Raw genomic sequence first — 21,340 nt, 5'->3', positions numbered from 1 at the left:
CCGATAATTGCTGCCAGAGTTATGGCCCTTGATCACTCTAAGAATCTTGTGGATGCTTTGGAGGCTAAAGTTAATGTCCGATTGACTTTAAATTTATACACAGTGTTTAAGCCGAGTGGACGCTCTATGTTGTAAATGTTTTCGTTTCTGACAAAAGAAAAAAATATGTGAAACTCTTGTTGACTCCCTTGAAGACTTAGATGTTGTGGGTGTATGTTTGGTTACCTGGCAACCTATCTTTAGTAGTGTTGCTGTCCACATGACTAACAATGATTAAAAGGTCCACAAAGGCTGTTGTATTCAGACTCTGGGAGGTTGGGTTGCCGAATTGTTAACGCGAGCATGTTTCTTCATAGGGTCTGTCCAGTGCCCCCCCCCCCCATAAATCTGGTCTGCCCTCTGTTTGCTCCCCCAATAATTTAAGAAAAAAAAAGTATTTGGTTGGATAGACTAGCAATCAGGCGACAGACAGCATCTGATGAGCTCTATTTATCTCTACAATCGGTGCCTGAAGACTGTCAGACAGCATTTCCGGCAGTCTATTTTTCAAAATTTTCTTGGGGAGGTCCCCAATACCCCCCACAAGGACTCTCTACTTCGTTGAGGTTTGCAAATCCATTCGTTTGACATTTTGTTCTCTGGTCTGATAAATTAGTGATCAGACGATGGACGGTATCTGGTCAGATCTATTTATCTCGACAATGGGTGCCTGACTGAATACTGTCAGACATTATTTCCGGCAGTCTATTTTTCAAAATTTTCTGGGGGAGGTCCCCCATACCCTCCGTAAGGACTCCCTACTTTGGTGCTCTCGTGGGTGGGCTACATCGAGGTTCACAAGTCCGTTCGTTTGACACTTTACCTCAACGATCAGTGCCTGAAATACTGCCAGGCTGCCTTTCCGGCAGCCTGTTTTTCAAAATTTCTGATGTGGTTTCAACTCCCCACTTGTACATGACAAGGAGTAGGGTTGCCTGTCCAATCTCATGGGTTTTTCTCTGGGTCAACCGTTTTCCTCCCTACGCACTTGCAAATTATTGAGATAAAATTGAAAAATATGTTAGTCCCAAAATGACCTAATTTGTGTTGAGTGGACGTTAAACGGTTTATGATAATATTTTGAATGGGGTTTATGTTTTTAAAAATATAAATAAACATCCTAAAAAAATGTTGACAAATATTTCGATTGGAATAATGTAAGTAGTTAATTGTTTTAGACGATAGCGCATGCTAGAGTCTATTGCGATTATTTAGCAGATGTCACTTGCTTATTGCCAAGCAAATTTGGGGATATCATTTTTTATACGCCCACATTGAAATGTGGTCGTATATTGTCGTCGCCCCCGTCCGTCCCCGTCCGGCTCTAGAGGCTAAAATTAATATCTGATTGACTTTAAATTTATACACAGTGTTTACGGTCTTGAGACGAAGAAGCCTATTGATTTTCAGCGATTTCCGATAATTACTGCCAGAGTTATGGCCCTTGATCACTTCAAAACATCTTGTGGGTGCTCTAATGACCAAAGTTAATATCCGATTGACTTTAAATTTATACGCAATGTTTAAGGTCATGAGACGAAGAAACCTATTGATTTTCAACGATTTCCGATAATTACTGCCAGAGTTATGGCCCTTGATCACTTAAAAAAATCTTGTGGATGCTCTAATGGCCAAAGTTAATATCCGATTGACTTTAAAATTATTCGCAATGTTTAAGGTCATGAGACGAAGAAACCTATTGATTTTCAACGATTTCCGATAATTACTGCCAGAGTTATGGCCCTTGATCACTTCAAAAAATCTTGTGGATGCTCTAGAGGCTAAAGTTAACATCCGATTGACATTAAATTTATATACTAGATTTTAAGGTCATAAGATGATGAAGCCTATTGGTTTTCAGCGATTTCTGATAATTATGCCAGAGTTATGGCCCTTGATCACTCTGAAAAATCTTGTGGATGCTCTAGAAGCGAAAGTTAATATTCGATCAACTTTAAATTTATACACAGTGTTTGAGGTCATGAGGCGAAGATTCCTATTTATTTTCAACGATTTCCGATAATTACTGCCAAAGTTATGGCCCTTAAGTTATCACCCGATTGACTTCAGATTGATACACAGAGTGTAAGATCTTGAGACGAACAAGTATATTGATTTTCAATGAATTTTTATGACTTGAACAGTTAAATCCATGATATTAAAAGCTTTGCATACAAAACGTTAGCATGGGGCAGAACTTTATAAAAACCAAACAAATTCTAATAGTTTTCTGATAATTACTTCGTGAGTTGTTGCTCTTAATCAGATTTTAGTGTATTATAAATGTTTCATTACCGAAAAATGTAAAAATATGCGACAACCCTTGTTGACTGCCCGGACGATTTAGTTGCTGTGGGCGTATGTTTCGTTGCCTGGCAACCTATCTTTTAAACTTCCGTATGTAAGTCCAAACGGAGTATAAGACGAATGCCAGACTTCTGCTGAAAAATGTATCGACTTATACCCCTAAAAATATGGTAATTTTGGAGGAATTTGAAACAGGTACAGATCGGCACGCTTTCATTCTATCCTATTACGACAACATGTAATTTTGTAAGAATATTATTACGCATAAATTTGAATATTTTGTTGACACAACATGATTTTTAATTGTGGTCTGAAAACGCCTGCTTAAATGTCTATAAGAGTTATGCCCCTTTATTTTGGGTGGGGGGGGAATATCTGACAAGAAAAATTTTGAAATCCCATCACTAGTTAAACCCCATTTCTCTCCCCCTTTTGCAAGGTCCTAAGTTTGGGGAAATTGTTGTTAAATGTCAGTTCTTATACATTTTTAATTTCATATTGGTGTGTATTATGTTTTAATTATTTGATATTTTCAGCGCCATGATAACCTTGAGATCAGCCAGTGCTAAACCTGAAGAAAAGGCAATTAACCAGTCAGAACAGACCACTAAGAAAGCCGAACCAGTTATAGATTATTTTGATTTTTCTACAAACTGAAATTCTTAGCAGATATCATCCTGGGGAAAGGCCATGAAGAATCGAGCTGCAATCCATACTATAATGGATTTGATGAAGTTTATTGGTCGCTGATTGACCCAGACCATGAGTTGTTGTTTGTTTAATAAGAATGAAATTTGGGTGAACTGGATATTGTATCATATAATTAAACATTTAAAATCTTGTATTTAGTATAATGGGGGTTACTCTCGAACACCCAGACTATTTATTATAATATTTGATAGTTTGAGGGAAATTGCTATCTGAAAATGTTATGTATTTTTCAAGGGAAGTAACTTAACGAAAACTTTTATTATTTAACTACATTATGTTATTTTTCGATAATTTTCATTTGCCACTAGTTTGAGTGTAAAATCAACGTCCAAATCTTATCAAACCATAAATAAAAGGATAGACAAAAATGTCGCAATTTTATGTACGACAACTCAGAAAAATGCCACTTGATTCATCCATTTACTGTATTGTTGAATGCCACAGGGAAGATTGTGAGTCATAAACATACTGGATACTGGATCTACCTAACGTAGTTCCTGTTAACCAGTGTCATTAAACGATGAGTTAAAGTCTCTGTACCTTATTTCCTTTTTTTTTAGAAAACTTCCAAATTTTCCACGACTTACTCCATAAACTCTAATTGAATATTGAACATTTATTTAAGAAAACAAAGTTAAAATACCAACAGTAGATAATCTCCCAGTTTGGATTTAATAGGTTTTAAAAGAGCCTCATCAACAGATTTTAGCACAGATTACAATAGTGTAGTTAGTGAGGGGTTCCTCAATCTCTCAAATAACATTCAGAGACTCTCATATAAAAGCTTACAAGGGAATCTCAGTAGTAATATTCTCTTGGTAAATAGATTTTAACACAAGGTACAATTTTATGGATACACAATTACTGGGTTAGTATTCCTCTCGTTTTTATCAAGCAAATGATATTAAATCCAGTTATTGTGTATTCATTAATAAAATGGTACCTTGTATTAATATGTTCAATTACTAAATGCCAATCAAAGAAGATAAATATATTTTGTTTATCTACTGGCCAATAAAAATATTGGTATAAATTATTTGTTTATATAAATTTGTATATATTGTATCTATCCAAACATACAGTACTAGTTATGTTTCCTATATAAATTATAGATCAAAATTCTCCACTAATGTACACAGTAGGAAATAAATGGAATGTCCAAATTTGATTAAATTGTCGAGAAATGCTATTTTAATCCTATTTTTTTAAGATATGTGTCCTTTATATTCTGGGGGGTTGGATAGCCGAATGGTTAGTACGTGCACTCTGTATCGTAAGGTCTGTCATTGAGTCAACTGGCGTAGTTTCGATTCCCTGCTTGTACGTGACAAGGAGTAGGGTCGCCTTTCCAACCTTGTGGGTTTTCTCCGGGTGTTCTGGCTTTCTTCCACTGCTAAAGACCCGTACGCGCAAGTGAATTATTGAAAAAAAATTGTACCATATGTTAGACCCAAAATGACCTAGTTTGTGTCGAGTGGAGGTTACCCCCCCCCTCTCTCTCTCTCTCTCTCTCTCTCTCACCTCCCCTCCCTATCTCTCCTTTATATGCTGTCAGGTCTGTCATTCATTCATAGGTTGGTTGTAAACAATTGAGTCATTTATTACATTTTATCCTGCTTCAGTTTCACAAAACATTCTCAGACTTAAGAATTTACTCACAATTTGTGCCTTATTTTAACTAAGATACAGTCTTTTATATAACTTTTGTTGTTTTAATGTATCAAATACATGAATAAGAAACTGTGCAAAGTTTTGTGTTTCTGGATCAAAGATATTTCTTATAAACAGTAATTGTAAGTTGAATAAATTCTTAACTTAAGTCTGAGAATATATATCGGATATTTGTCGTTTTGTCGTGAATAACATATTTTATTTCATCGAGAAGCAAGAAAACTTATATTTTCACGAATGCGTAGCATGAGTGAAAATATAAACGTTTTCTTGCTTAGAGATGAAATAAAATATGTTATTCACGACAAAACGACAAATGTTCTATTTATTTTATGATTTTACAATCATTTTAGGTAAAAACAACTATTTCACTGCAAGCCAGTGGAATAACACTTTTATTTCACTGATAAAACGCCGTATTCCACTACTGATCATAAAATAAATAGATATATTCACTGGGTGGAATTTATTAAAATTTGTTCAAACAATGTTGGTGGGTTTTTTTTGTTATAACATTAAATGTTTTATCTAAATTTTATGATTTGGATCAAAATATGACTTTTATTGGTGTTTGATTCCCTGCTTCATTTAACCAAGGAAATTAGTATATTCTTCCATTAAGCTAAAGTCTTCATTGGACACATACTCTTAATGGATGCATGATTAAGGACCATGGACCTCTTGTCTGTATATTATGAATTTATTTTTTGTTAATTGACAGGATAAAATGAAATTTAATTCATGATTGTGAATATTGACTTTTATAGTCCTGAGTGATGAAAAATCATTCCAATTTTTCTGGAATAAAAAAGAGTTTTGTAACTATTTTCTGTTTTATATAATACTTTGTGAGGTGAGTTGGGTGGCTGAATGGTGCACGCTGTATCATAAAATCTGTCATTGAATCAACTGGCGTGGTTTCGATGGATTCCCTGGTTGTACGTGACAAAGAGTAGGGTAGCATGTCTAACCTCGTGGGTTTTCAACGGGTCCTCTGGTTTCCTCCCACTGCCAAAGATCCCGACGCGCAAGGGAATTATTGAAATAAAATTAAACTATGTGTTAGTTCCCAAATGACCTAGTTTGTGTCAAGTGGATGTTAAACCCCATTTCTCTCTTTCCAGGGGTAATCTCCTAGCTTGGAACATCTCTCTCTCTCTCTCTCAAGTGGTCTATATTTATATTGGTTTATACATTAAAGATGCATAATGTAAGATTTAGATAAAGAGCTATTATAGTTCAAAAATAGGTAATGCAAAATGACTATATTGAAAATTTTATTCAAATTACTTTATTCTGAGTTAAGTTATCACTGTTTGGAGTTTTCACAAGATGTGACATACAATGTTTATTATCGTAACAACAGTACTTGTTATTCGAGACTTAGGCTTGTTTCTCTATTTTTAACTAAAAGCATTAAATGGATGAACCGTTCTAATCTACTTAAAATTGGTATCATCCGATGGCCTAGAAAGTTGCTTATGGGCTTTTCTTCTTAAATGTTTAAATAATGAAACCAAAATAAAGACCCGCATAAGGCAGTAGTGGTCCATTTTAATTTTGAGACCCTTTTTGGCTGCCACCGGTCGAAAATGTGGGGGTTGCCGAAATTCCTTCATAGCAAGGTATTTAGCGACTTTTGACCTTTGCGCATGTGCTACGCTGGAACCAAAGTTGCCATGACTACCAAATTCAGGCTAACTTTTCAGTGGGTACCTTAGAAACCCGAAGTCTTTTTGAATCAGCACCGACACAGGTGATCGTAGAACCTGGAAATTTTGATAGAATATGAAGAATACCGTCCCACACGCTGCGCATTGATCCCATTTTCATCCAATTCCCAGAAAATGATTTTTAGCCAAAAAACGATTTTCTATGCAACGATTGTTACTGCAACCAGACTTTATCGGCTCTTCGTTACGTGATAGGTATTAATATTATACGCATTGTCCCAAAAAACTAAATTTTTAAAACCACTTGAACCATGTCTGTGACAATATAAACCGAAATGCCGGAAATCGCCCAGATCGACAATTTTTAAATGCTTTGGTTGCAAGATCTCACAATTTTGTTAGCGGGTACACACTACTCACATCTATCACCTTTTAAAAGCAGAAAAAGCTCCGATCTCCAGAACAATAATAATTCAATAAAATACGGGCGATTTTAATAGAAAACGGCCTTTTGTTGGGTTTGGGGTGGTTTTCGAGAAAAAAAATCAATGTTCGCGGAATCGCACCCTTTTCTTATTTTAATAGGTGATAACTAGGATCCCAATGCACATTCTATCACAATTTCAAGGTACTACGACCACGGGAACGATGCCTCTGTAGTCCAAAAACACCGTTGTCGGTAAAAGATACCCCCCCCCCCCCCAAACGGCCTTTCTATGGTTGCGCTATGGCGGCCATCTTAGAAAATCGACCCAATCCACCATTATTCTGCGAATGTCCTTTGGCTTCGCCACCGAAACCGTTTGTCTTAGAAGCTTGAAATTCGAAGTGAATATGAATACTAGCATCTTAAAGTACATAATGCCTGAAGTCCTTTTTTATTCCGATCATAAGAAAAGGATTTATTGGCAAATAACCAAACCAAAATGCCAAAAACGTTTCTTTTACTTCTGGCGAGTTTGAAGGCTGACGGGTTTGAACCCGGAATCCGAAAAACAGAAAAATATAAATAGTTTGATGCAGCTAGCAGCCTGAAATTTGAACACCACCTTCTTAAAGATATCCCGGCAATGTCTGGTTGATAGCTTCAGCCAAAATAAAATGCGACCATTTACAATTGAGCGAAAAACCACCAACTATATATAGGGAGGTTTTCATTGAAAAATGTTATTTTAGGCTTGTCACCGCCTCAAATATACTGCAGTTCTATTGAGCTAGGAAGCTGTAATCTGCACAGTCACAACGGAATACATATAGCTTCCTAGCTCTAATATTTAAAAAAAAAAACAAATGCAGAATGGAGGGGGGGGGGGGGTTCATGAGAATAGCCAATGTATACACGGGACCTCGGTTTTTCGTCTCATCAGCTGTCTTTGTCAGGCCCTCCGTTCTGCACTACTGACAAGGGGAAACCACGTCGCAAAATCCCGATGAACTTTCTCGGCCAATGCAAAGATCGAACACCCGACCTCCAGGCTAGCGAGCCAGCGTCTTACCCACCTTTCCACCGTGGCTCCCCCTCTTTACCGAAAACCGTGTGAACGCGATAGAGGTTATAGGGTTTAACGATTCTTTTTTCTTACATCCTTTTCAAATTTGTTCAACATCCAAGTTTTCCTTTCAGATAAGCTACAGTTGAAACAAGATGCTGTGTGGACGTATTCCGTACTGAACGGAATTAAGTCATTTTGTACTGCTATTCTTATTAGAGATCCATTTTTCACATTATTGTCGATTTCAGGTGATTCTAATAGCGCTAAATGACGCATTGGGACTTTTAAGTGAACAAATGAAAATAACAGTAAGAACTGTTTATTTAGGTTATTGGTCAGTTCAAAGAATGTGTTTAGTTTTGTTATTTAAGTGAATTTAGATTAATTTGGATATAGTCATAACATAGAGTTAACAATTCATGTGTTGATGGCTATATTTGTTTATGAAGAATACAACACGACTGTCTTACTGTTGATATCTTGACTGTATACATCTCTTAATGTCTTGGCTTTAAACATCTGAAAACAGACAAATAAAGACAATTATGTGAAATATATAGAAATATCTAAATGCAGCATTCGTTCTTGCAAATGCTTGTTTTAAATGACAAACTAGAACTATATTATACCAGTGGTTATTATCTATATACTATAGTATATACAAGTGGTTTAGCTATATACAAGTGTATACAAGTAGTTATTGTTTATATACTAGTCTATATCAGTGGTTACATATATATAAAATAGACCACATTAGTTATTTGTATGCATGACGTTAACCAGTGGCTGCCAGACAGGATACGCCCACATTTAGCAAGAGATGGATAGAGAACAAGCTAAAAACAAACGCGATTTTTTGTACAATCAGGGGCAATAATCCAGAAAGTTATGGTCTGAAATGCGCAAATATCAAAAGGGCTGAGATCTTTGGGATCTTTCGTATTACATACTTTTACACAATTTGCGCATTTTGTTGGGCAGTTTTATTTCAATTTTTGTAACACTATCCTGTGTCGCGGTACCAAATAAAAACGACTGTGACATTATTGTCTATAACTGTCTTCGACTTCACGTTGTGGGATCAATTATTTCAATCATCAATTAACTGACTCTGGAATACCGTTTATGTTGTTAATAAGTTTATATAACAAATACGGCAAACTACAAAGTTAAATACAGAAAAAACTACAACATCTATTATAGAAACCGTAGACGTTATTATTATATCTACGTTCTGTGTTTAGCATCCTTTACAACTCAGACCTAACGGTTTAAGTACTACAGTCTGTCTCTATCCCAGTCTCTCAGCCGAGGCGGCTGTGGGTATGTTTCCCTTGAGCTCCGAATAATGTATTCCCTGCGGCCTCATCATGATACCTGAGGGTAAATCAAACACGCTCTCTCCTATATAAATTATAATGCGTCATCTATTAGGGCGGAACAATTACCATTTTTGGGTAAGTGTTTCGTATAGGCACCGTTTAACGTCAACACTATTCTAGTTAATTGTACTAATCCGTGCACGAGATGATTGGACTATAGTACCCTACTTCCAGCAATGGATACTGACATAACTGTCGGTGAGTTAGTATAAGATAGCAGTAGAATAGTGCAAGCTACTTCATTACCCTAGTTTTCGTCAAACATCATGTAGGTAACGAATTTCTATATTAAACAGAACACCTTTCTTATAACTAAAATAAACCCTATAGTATTACATTTTCACGAAATACTAATTTAACCTTCATTATGGTGGAATGACGATATATTTAAACGGAAAAAAAATGGTGACCTCTAGATAATCCACATGCTAAAAATACGATTTTTCAATCAATCGGAGGCCATAATCCAGCAAGTTACGTTCTGATATGCGCGGTTATCAAAAGGAACCAAGATCTTAGTGGTGATATATGGTGATATATTCACACGTTTTTTTAAATCGGATAACAATTGTGACCTCTAAAGGGACCACGAGTTAAAAGCGTGATTTTTGTAAAATCGAGGGCCATAATTCAAGAAGTTACGATCCGATATGCGCGAATATCGATAGGAACCAAGATCTTTGGGTTATAAACATGTATTTCAGGAATTATCAAAATCGGATCAACACTGTGACCTCTAGAAGGTCCACAACCTTGATATACCAGATGTTTACATTATTTGCATACGAGGGGCGGCAATTTTGTCCGGCAGTTATGGCCCGATTTTCACGAAATTCGAACTCAACCAACATTACGGTGCAACGGTGATATATTGAAACGTTTTTTTTTTTTTAAATCGGATAATAATTGTAACCTCTAGAGGGACCACAAGCTAAAAATGTTGTTGGTCTGAAGCCGTTCTGCATTATGCGATAGTTTTCCGGCATCGAGCATTATTTATTTCATTTTTAAAATAATTCTGTTCGGGAAGTTGTGTAAAGTGTCGAAAAAAAAATTGGGCAGAAATTTTAAATTATTTTTCTTTTTGTCTTCTAGTTATGTGTCTACTTTGCTATTTGTTTTGGGGTTTACGTATATAACCGGTAGTAACTGGAAAATGTGGGGTTCTTATTGACAAGATAGATTGGGTTACCTTACTCCCTGAAGCTTTAGATAATCAGAACAATTTCCGCCAGTAAACAGTTAACCATTGCAAAAGAATTACTTTTCAAGACCATACTGTGCGTCAAGAGTTAAGGTGATATTCTGTCCGGGTCGGTCAATTATATGATAGCACTGCTTAAATCTAGTTGAATAAAATTGGGGGTAATTCGGTGATGTTATAACTGAAATTATAAAAAGTTAAAGTCTGATTAAAATACAGATTTATATTTCGTTTCGCTTTTTTTATACTTTCGATGGCGTAAACTACATGAAGATCTAACCGGTTGTAGTGGGAGGTCGCGTCAGAGGTCATACGGGCGGCTTTTGACCCTATGACCTCAGATATTGATTAATCAACCAGTGTTGATGTTTCTATACTGGTTTACCCACAGTTTCGTGTACAGTACGCCAAGAACTCACCGTAACTGACCACGCGATTTATATAACAACTCTTCCAGATACTAGTGTAGTAAAGACAAGTAAAACGAAATTTTGAACTATAAGTTGTTGTATGGGACTGTGAAAGGATATCTGACAATTCATAAACAAAATTGACTCTCACTAGATAAGGGAACATGAAAGGAAAATAGAAAAAGTCTGTGCATTACCATGTTTTTATAAGTATAGAATGAATAAACACCCGTGAATGTACGGACTGTTTCTATTTTTCTCGTGTTCTCTTATCTAATGACATGCAATTACTTTTTTGAATTGTCAGATATACTCTTACAGTCTCATATAACAACTTTTGGTCTTCGAAGGAATTATTAGTGAGCAGAAATTCGCCCATGTATCTGTTATCACCCGTCACTTCATTCAGTTATATAAAGGGATAACTCGTGTTTTCCTTTTGCGTTCGTCACTTCCTATTGTTGACACATTGATTACTCATCTATCCTAGCAATGATCTCAGTGATAAAATAATATTTGGAACGTGTTTAACCAGTTCTATCATATATGTGATAATGACTTGCACCAATATTGTCCTTTAAGTGTAGTTTAATGGTCGAGTGCGAGACATCAAGTAATATATCGATATTGCCCGAGTGCGATAACACGAGAGCTATATCTATATATTACACAATGTCTTGCACGAGACCATTAAACAACTTAAAATACAGACACTATCCTGCACGTGCATTTCAATGAAATACGTCAAATGGGTCCAATATTGCAACTAGTATAAATAATGTAAGCTTGACACATTGTTCGTACCATTAATGGAAATAATGATACGTCAACATCAAAGGATGAGCTTGTTGGTTGGTCAGTCAAGGCATGCTAAATTATTATGACAATAAAGAATGTAAGAAACTTACCGTCAGTTTTTTCCTAAATATCCTGTAGTACAATTACAGCTGTAACCGTTATCAACTGGTGAACAAGTACCATCATTTTTACATGGGTTAGGTAGACACACGTTCACTAGAATTAAATGTGCACAAACAATATAAACATGTTGGCTGGTTTCTCGAAGGATTAATTCTCTCCTTTTAAATTTTGGAGTAATACTATTCTCATTAATGTTTATTAATACTTCTCCCACAAATTCTTAAACCTAACCCACAATCTAGTCAACAAGCACGTGCCCTGATCCTATTTACCTCTCGGCGGCCATGGCCAAATCTGCAGGTGGCCTTAATAATAAAATTTAGCCTCGTGCATATACGAAAATTAAAAGATGTCATGCGCAGTTCGCAATCTAGCCCCCTTTACCTGTAATCTTTCACGAACGAGTTCCCGCTATATCTGTAAATACAATCAGTACTAGACTTGCTTGCAAGACTGAAGGCTTCCACCGTGCCAAGGCGTCACACGATCGCCAGACCCATGACAAAAGACTATCCCCACCTCTCACCCCCTAAACAAACACACACTTCCCCACCCCCCAAATAAAAACACACATTTGCATAACTCAGATATTGACATGTTCTTTGCATGCGCATTACGATAGAAGGGAATCGAAAAATAAGGTTGATCTACGCGAAATGGAAAAAGAACAGTTTCGCGAAATGGACGAAAAGCAATGTCGCAATAGATATTAATATCAAAGTAAAATGAAATGGAGTTTAACACCATTCGGATCGGAATGGACCATGAGAAATGTTTTGAATGTACAGCGGCGCTAGCCTACTCTTATATACAATTCCAACTGCCAAAAGATCTTTTACAGTCACACCAATGTGTATGCAGGACTTCGGAATCGCGTTCATGTTAGCTACTGAAATATGTAACTGGTTCAAAAATTAAATATCGCCAATTTTCTGGTTTCGTGCACGTTAACGATTTGACGTCACTAACATGTAAAAGTTTACTATTAATTACAGACAGAGTCCAGAATCAAACAACTGAAGCAGTCAAGAGCCAGGATGTTCGCGACTTCTTTGTTTTTTTATATTTACTGATACTATCATATTTGTTAGCGTAGGACATTTTCATTTATATATATATTAAACATGTATTATATGTCTTATCATAGAAGTCTATAGTGTTATGTTCTTTCGTAATCATTTGTTTAAATACCTTAATTGTTCGTACCTTTCTAACTATTGGCCGAGAAAGTTCATCCAGATTTTCCGGCGTGATTCTCCCTTGTCAGTGATGCAGGACGGAGGGGCTGACAAGTAAAGCTGTCTAGTCGTTCGGATGGGACGAAAAACCGAGGTCCCGTGTACACATTGGCGTGCACGTAAAAGATCCCTTGGCAGTTGGAATTCGATATAAGAGTAGGCCGTAGTGCCGCTGTCCGGGCAAAATTTCCCTCATAGCACACTGTATGGCGTATGCCCGTCTTCATTAGCCCAGGTTAGGAGCAGAACAGTAGGACGTTAAACTCCATTTCATTTCATTTCATTTCAATGATATAACTGTTAAATTAAACAACGGATAACCCCTACCTCTTAAAATGATTTATATAATTAGTAAATAATTATTATTATCTAATGATTGTTGTTTTGTGACATATATAGTGTAACCAATATCTACATTGTACTTTCATAATCAATATGTAAATCGCCAGTAGGAATAAATGTCTCTTATATAGATAAATTATGCTGGCTGGAAGTTGCATGGTAGGCTAGCGTTTGGGACTGCGGTCGAAAGGTCAGCGATGAACTCGCTGATCTCGACATGCTACTTTCCGATGGCACAGAAGCTCCTTTAAAGCTTCTTTTTGTTTCAGCGTGTGCTGTATCATACGGTCTGTCATTGAGTCAACTGGCGGGGTTTCAATTAACCGGTTGTACGTGACAAGCAGTAGGGTCGCCTGTCCAACCTCATGGGTTTCCTCCCACTGCTAAAGACACCTACGCGCAAGCGATTTGTTGAAATAAAAGAATTAAACCATATGTTAGTCCAGAAATGACCTAGTTTCTGTCGAGTGGACGTTAAACCCCATCTCTCTCTCTCTCTCTTTTCATTCAAATATATCAATTAGGCTTTCTATAGAAGGAGTTCCCCAAAAAATATTAGATTGCCTTTTTGAGAAAAAGGACCTCTAAACATGCTCGTACAGCGGCACTAGTCTTCTTTTATATAGAATTCCAACCGCCAAGGGATCTTTTACGGTCACACCAATGTGTACACGGGACTTCGGAATCGCGTTCATGTCAGCTACTCAAATATGTAATTGGTTCAAAAATTGATTGAATATTCAATGAAATATCGCCAATTTTCTGGTTTCGTGCACATTAAAGATTTGACGTCACTAATAAAAATTTAATATTAATTACAGATAGAGTCCATGCTCAAACAGCGTCATGCCTATTATCACAGGTGCAATATACGATACCACTGTAACCGATTAACAAATTGGACTTTCTTATAAACAGCGCGAGCCGTCGATTTCTATCCAGATGATTACCGGTATAAGATAATTTTGACAAAGAAGCAACAATATTAATTTAAAGACTAATTATTACACACAGCAATCAACTATTTCTGTTACAGGGTCAATAAACCCATATTTTGGATAGAAGAAAACCCTCATAGTTGAAATAATTTCAGTTCAAATATCATCACTGATAAAAGCACTCTTGAATTGGCTCGAAACGTTGACAAAACGTCCAGATTGTATCCCCTCTTATGTTTCGCTTAATGAAAGGTGAAGTGTTCAATTTTCGATCCCTTTGTGCTGCTACTCCTGAAATTTAGAACTGTTGTACAATGGTTTTATATATTAACACTACTGATAGGCCTCTCTGTAGAAGAAGTTCCAAAAAAATATTATGTTGACTTTTCGAGAAATAGACCTCTAAAAATGCCCCAAATCTTAAAAATACGACGTTTTCGATTTTCGATCTCTTTTTTCGGCTACCCCTGACATTTCAAAAAATGATACAGTGGTTTCACACAACAGAGTAGCCATTTATCTCTCGATTGAGAAAGTTTTAAAAAAATCGTTCGGGGCGTTTCCGAGAAACATGCGTCTAAAGTTGCTCGAAATCGCAAAATACCTTACTTTTCAAAGTCACACAACTTTTTTAGTTTTTGATAGAAACTTGTCGCTGAAGTACCATCTGATAGACAATTCAATTGGCTATTAAACGATATAAAACTTTAACTAAAAGACAAGAACACAATTGATACATCGCATTTTCCGCATAGGCACCCATTTTTCACAATTTTGTCAAAGTTTGGATACCTTTCTTGACTACTTCCGGTGATTAGAGGATTTTCATTTATAGTTCATGGTCTGGTTTGGTCCTTCGACTTTATATTCCTGAAGTTTCAGAAAAATCGTTGGGGCCGTTTTAAAAAAATAAGAACTCTACGATTTTACCAAAATGCGAAAAAAAGTGAAAAATCAAAATTAAAATTTCAGAACAAAACTTATATTGTTGGAATCAGATTAATGTCAGCTATCCCAAAAAATAACTGAAATTTCAAAATTCCCAAAAATAAAAATTTTAGAAAATTTTGAAAATTTTCCATTTTTCACCAAAAAAATGAGAGCGACAAAGTTTCTAAATGCCACAGTTTTGAACTGCTATTGGCTCAGAAATGTCTCCAGCTATCCAAAAATGTAAATATCTGAAGAATCCATTGAGAATTAAGAGAATAATGGCCGATTTTCAATTTTCGTGCACGTTAAAGATTTGACGCATTTCCGCTATGCACACAAATTTAGTTTTACATTTATCAACAAACCACCACCCAGTTTCCCCGAGAGAAAACCAAACTTCAGACCTCTATCTCTTATAGTTGCTGAGAAATAGGCTCCCCCAATAAAAAAATAAATAACAATATTAATCTCAGTAATAACAATAGTCTTTCACCGAAAGGTGAAAGCCTAATACGCTCATTATATATCATTACAGTCTACGAAACAGAACAGATATTTTAGCTTCTATTTGGTTTCCATCTATCCTTTGTTTATCAAAACTAAGAATCGTGGTGCATTGACAAATGAGTCATCAGCAGAGGTGAGTCTAAACTGCAAATGAAGACCGTCCTGCTTCAGAGTATACTACATGAGATGTCTTTATTTTACCTTTCTGAGATTCAAGTCTAAACGATCGCCCCATCAGAAAATTATTGATATGATTTACAGTGTATCTTACCGTCACAGTTTTCTCCTAAATACCCAGGGGTACAACTACAGATGTAACCGTTATCGGCTGGTGAACACATACCATCACTATTACAAGGATCCGGATCACACACGGACACTAGAATTATTAATATTAACTAAAGTAATATCTTTGATAGTTCTTCTATTACATTATAACACAGTTAGACATTAATTACATTGTAAATTTTATAAAGGATTCACACAGACTTTTCAATTTTTAAAAAGTGAAACATATAATCTGGGCGTAAATATGCCCCGTAGCAAAATGTTTTGTTTACCATGATGAAAATCATTTTGAAATTAGTTAATAAATTGAAAAGTGTTCTTTGCACTCACTGACAAATATAATGGCTTTAATCCGGAAATAAAAATGAATGGGGAATCAACGTATCTTTCACTGCGATAGGGTTCCCAGGAAACCAGTATCTCTCTGTGTCCAGAACTAACCAGTCCGTCCCTGCAAACAACGGACGTCTTATATCGATTCTGGGTGTTTGTTGTGTTTAATTAGATAAAGCATAGTGGACATTATATAATACAGACCGTCAGTCCACCTGTATAGTGTAATTAGATAAAGCATAGTAGATATTATATTATACAGGCCGACAGTCCACCTGTATTTAGTGCATTTAGAAAATAACAAATGGTTAAAAAAACAACCCCCCCCCCCCAAACCCCCGCCCCCAAAAAACCTCACCTTTGCAGCAGTTTTCACACAAATGAGCCTCTTTAACCTCTGTGCAACTAACGCATCTTGGATTTTGCATGCCTCCTACTCGTGGCCAAGGTCACCAATTCCTTTGTCCAGAGACGGTCACAACAGTGGTCAAGACCAATGCAATCCACAAGATAACACGCATGGCGATAATACTATAATTATTTCGTTTTAACGCAAAGAGTACGTGACACAATTAGACTATTGAACACGGGAGTTTATCGTTTATTTTATACACAAATAACTGACCACATGACGTGTCGTTTGTACATAATATTTTTGGAGGGTTCTTCCTGCAAATAGTATGCATCAGTTGTGTTTGGAAATAAAATCAGTAACTTTTATGTGGTCGTTAAATTTAGATCTAAAGGTTTTAGCTATCAACTTCTTTTCGACGTGTTGCTTTCATTTTTGGCCCGGAAATAATATTTTATATTTGTGCTTTAGTGTTTTCCTCCTTGCTCGTGATTTGTTATTCAAGATAAACGTGGCTTATGGATCGGTTATATTCGTTTATGAGGAAAGGTATAGCAACATCAGTTGCAGAAATCGACATAAATATGTCTGTATATTTAGAAACAAATTCTATTATCGGCCTAAATCGATTGTAACACGTGTTTAAATATTTGCATCCTCAACAGTCGATATCCTGGCTAATGATTGGTTGGCATTGTTATTTTACAAACTTTAAAAATCTTGTGATTTGAGTGATATAGGAAGCTCTTGCAAATTACTATATTGTACATACTGAATCTCTAATAAGAATATCAGTCCCAAAATAGTTCACCAATCTATGCTGCTCAGCACACATGTACCACTAACTTTATGTTTTCCGAAGACCAATTACAGAACGATCAAATAATAAATGTATATTCTGTAGAGTGTTCATAAGAAATTATTGGTGACGGATGGACGGACCGACGACAATATACAACCACATTTCCATGTGGGTACATAAAAAGTAACCAGTTGCTCTTATTGTACTGTAGTCACTGAAAATATTGCCTCTAAATTAGATAATGGTCTCAAGTTGGTTTGGCGGGGGGGGGGGGGCTTTTTAGTCTTGAATTTATATTGTTGATGAATTGGTAAGGTGGCCACGGGATAAGGTTTGCTAGTCAGCAGCATTTACAGGCAATACACTTCCCTTGAATCGAGGACCTGGTGATCGATATGACTAGCAATACAGTGACTTTTGCGCCACTGTTGCTATCATTTGTTGCACTATGCAGTGCTATGCGTCGCTGGTTAGATGTGGAAAGTACACAGGAATACTCCCCACAACCGCCTTGTGGTCGTCTAGTATTGTCTCTGGTTATATCTGTAATTCTCTTCTTATGGCTAGGACTCACGTTGTGTATATATTTTTATCTCAGTCTTAAAGACGTTTATCTACCAGGAATAACATTGCAACATTTCGTTTCTACATATAATACCAAGCACTGGATACATAGGTTACAACTTACAAGCATAGATTACAATAAGGTCATTCTCTCAATCACACTCCCATCCAAATTCGCCAGAGCTAGTCTGCTGATAGAACTTGCTACATCTTCCCCACTAACAATCTAGCGGCTGTCTACTCAAGAGTGCGCATTCTATTTGTTATACACCCAGACTCACAGCTATTAATTATTCTATTAGCTAACTATGATGTAACTAATCATGTGATTGGTCACTCATGCCAAATATGGAATGGTAACTTCCCTATCATTAGTGATAAACATGATATTCTGGTTTCACCCAGAATCGGCTATGTTTATCAAATTATTAATCTTTGTGTATGTCAACCCACCACTCATTCATTTGAGTGCGTGATATATGAATGCCTTGTATATGAATATGGTACCAATAAGGACACCATTTTAATATAATGCTATTATTAATTTAAAGAGCAAACATCCTACCAAACATATTACATTCCCCCCCTCCCCTTTCTTAAGCTTTTTTGCTCAGTATTAGGTAAACGATCCCTTGGAACCTTTACAACGGCCATGCCAACATCTATATGATTGTATAAGTATTCATATATGTAGCATAAATTTCGCCATCGATATTATTATACATTTTTGTGCAAGGAATCAAAAGTGGCTTTTTTTGCAAAGCTCTGTGGAAATCCTCGTTGGAAAAGAGAGTGGATATATTATTTCAGGTGCAACACGGCTACACACCCAGGTGCAACACGGCTACACGCCCAGGCGCAACACGGCAAAACGCCCAGAAGCAATACGGCAACACGCCTACGATTAATACAGCAATTACGCCCAATGAATCTTTGTGATAGTTAACAAAATTGTGAAAAGTCTGTGGGTTTTTGTGCAGCTGAATTATGCGGAATTCTGTGTTAATCAGTACGAGTATCATGGCGCCAAATCATGATAGTGCACAATATTGTTTTCAGAATGTTCGTTATTATTTCGTATCATATCAATGTATGGTCTTATTCCTAATTTTTAATGAAACAATCATCCTTATTCTCCATATATTTCATTTTCTTTCATATTTCCAATTTCAATTGTGTGGCCAGATGGCGTGTATGTTAAATGTTCCAGAATCGAGGTGTTTTTCTTCGCCAGATTGCCTCGGCCGTACTAAATCCAAAATGACCATTACCGGGCCCTTGCTTTGAATTTTAGATTAAAATCTACTTAACTTTAAGTGACCTATGGGGGGGGGGGGGGTCCTTAAAGTTACGTGAGATTATAGTGACTTATTTTAATCGGAGTACACAATGTAGTAGCATGCCCATGATGGCGGTTTTAAAAGTTAGGGGATTGAGATTGAAACAAAAACAATGTCGCCGAGCGTAGCTGGCCTCAAACTTTTGTTTCCATCGTCAGCTTTGATGTTGTAGTGCCATAATAGTGTATATGGTCAAGGACAGTGTATAGTTAAGTTTTTCACATAGTCAAGGAGATGTAACATACAGTCATTGACTACCAATTTAAGGTAACAAACTTAGTTAAGTGGAAAAATTAAGTATTTTTACTCAACTTTAAGAAAACCTTTGAATACGGACCCAGATCTGTAAAGTTTAATTGATCCACATTAGAATAAAACTAATATAAATAAATGATTGTAACCCAGTGACAGACAGAGCTATGTAGGCCAATAGAAATAGTCGGGCAAACGGCCATTTTTTTACCAGATCTGTAAGTTTAAATTGATTCACATTAGAATAAAAGTAATAATAAATAAATGAGTGTTAGTGAAAACGAACGGAATGATAGTTCTGTATAAGATTTCGTGATTCAGAGGCAGAAACTGTATAAGAATCTATAATTGTATCCCACAATGATTACACATAAAAAGCCATGTTGTTATACAATCTCTGTGTATATGGCTCTTAGGTTATTTAATAACGGATTCCGCTCTTGCTTTACTTCTTTATGGTGGCTTGTAAATATTTTAGCATTACACCCATTATACTGGGCGCTGTGTAAGAATCTATATAACACATGTTGTTAACCAATCTCAATTGCGACAATAGGTGGTTAAGACGTTGACTCGCTAGCCTGGAGGTCGCGTGTTCGATCCCTGCATTGGCCGAGAAAGTTCATCCAGTTTTTCCTGCGTGGTTTCTCCTTGTCAGTGATGCAGGACGGAGGGCCTGACAAGGACAGCTGTCTAGTTCCGTGTATATATTGGAATGCACGTAAAAGATCCCCTGGCAGTTGGAATTCGATAGAAGAGTAGGCGATAGTGCCGCTGCCCGGGCAAAATTTCCCTCATAGCACACTGTATGGCGTATGCCCGTCTTCATTAGCCCAGTATAGGAGCAGAACAGTAGGACGTTAAACCCCATTTCATTTCATTTGTTAACCATACTCAATTGCGACAATAGTTGGCCACACTCTGTTTCCATACATGGCTGTAAATATTGATTACCCTAACGTTAATCAGGGCCACCTTATTTTACAAATTCTTTTTTAAAAATAACTGAATTAGTCAGCAAAATCTACAAATAAAAAAAAGGAATCTTACATTATCTTGGTACATGTATGTCACATTGAGAGATATCGACCCACATGTGCATATTACTCGTGTACCGAACGACATTTTATACCCAATAATGGCTGATATGTCACAAACTCTTTATCGCGAACTTGTACAATTCACTATATGGGTAGTGGGCAGTTAAACCTTCCCTTTTTAAAAACTTTAAAAAGTTATTCCGTGAAAATTGATTAGCTATGTGAATTTCTGAAAAAAGAGTAAGAATAGGCCTACTGCACCACGTCCACGAAGTATATGTCTGATAAACGTGTGACTAGGTAACTTGGCTAGAATGTTCCTGGTTCGAATCCTGACCTGGTGGAGAAGAAGCTTCGAGATTGCTTTAAGCCAGGCCTCCACTAGTCAGATGTGGCACCTACCAGTATAGTAGCTTTAGAAGAAGTTCAAACATATTTTTAAATCTAAACCTATGGAATGTCATGGAAAGTTTGTCTCCTTTATCCCTTCTATTATATTAGACAATAACCTTGTTAAAATATTGTGATATATTTATTTCAGTCTGTGATATAATTGTCTTTTAATGTTTTATTTTTATACTGTATGATATACAGTGTATA

At 36.4% G+C, this 21,340-nt stretch overlaps 1 long non-coding RNA gene across 1 annotated transcript; it reads right to left on the bottom strand.

Moving 5' to 3' along the window:
* Positions 1-8,197: 8,197 nt before the first annotated feature.
* Positions 8,198-16,950, bottom strand: LOC126831679 (uncharacterized). Its single transcript, XR_007684257.2, has 5 exons — positions 16,749-16,950; positions 16,041-16,148; positions 11,799-11,904; positions 10,469-10,661; positions 8,198-8,413 (listed from the first exon to the last, which is right to left on the bottom strand). It is a non-coding gene; the product is annotated as an uncharacterized LOC126831679 (long non-coding RNA).
* Positions 16,951-21,340: the final 4,390 nt, after the last annotated feature.

This window comes from Patella vulgata, chromosome 9 (assembly GCF_932274485.2).
Source record: "Patella vulgata chromosome 9, xgPatVulg1.2, whole genome shotgun sequence".
Lineage (NCBI taxonomy): Eukaryota > Metazoa > Mollusca > Gastropoda > Patellidae > Patella > Patella vulgata.
Note: the sequence above shows the minus strand (reverse complement) of the source record. Positions and strands in the feature narration are given on the sequence as shown.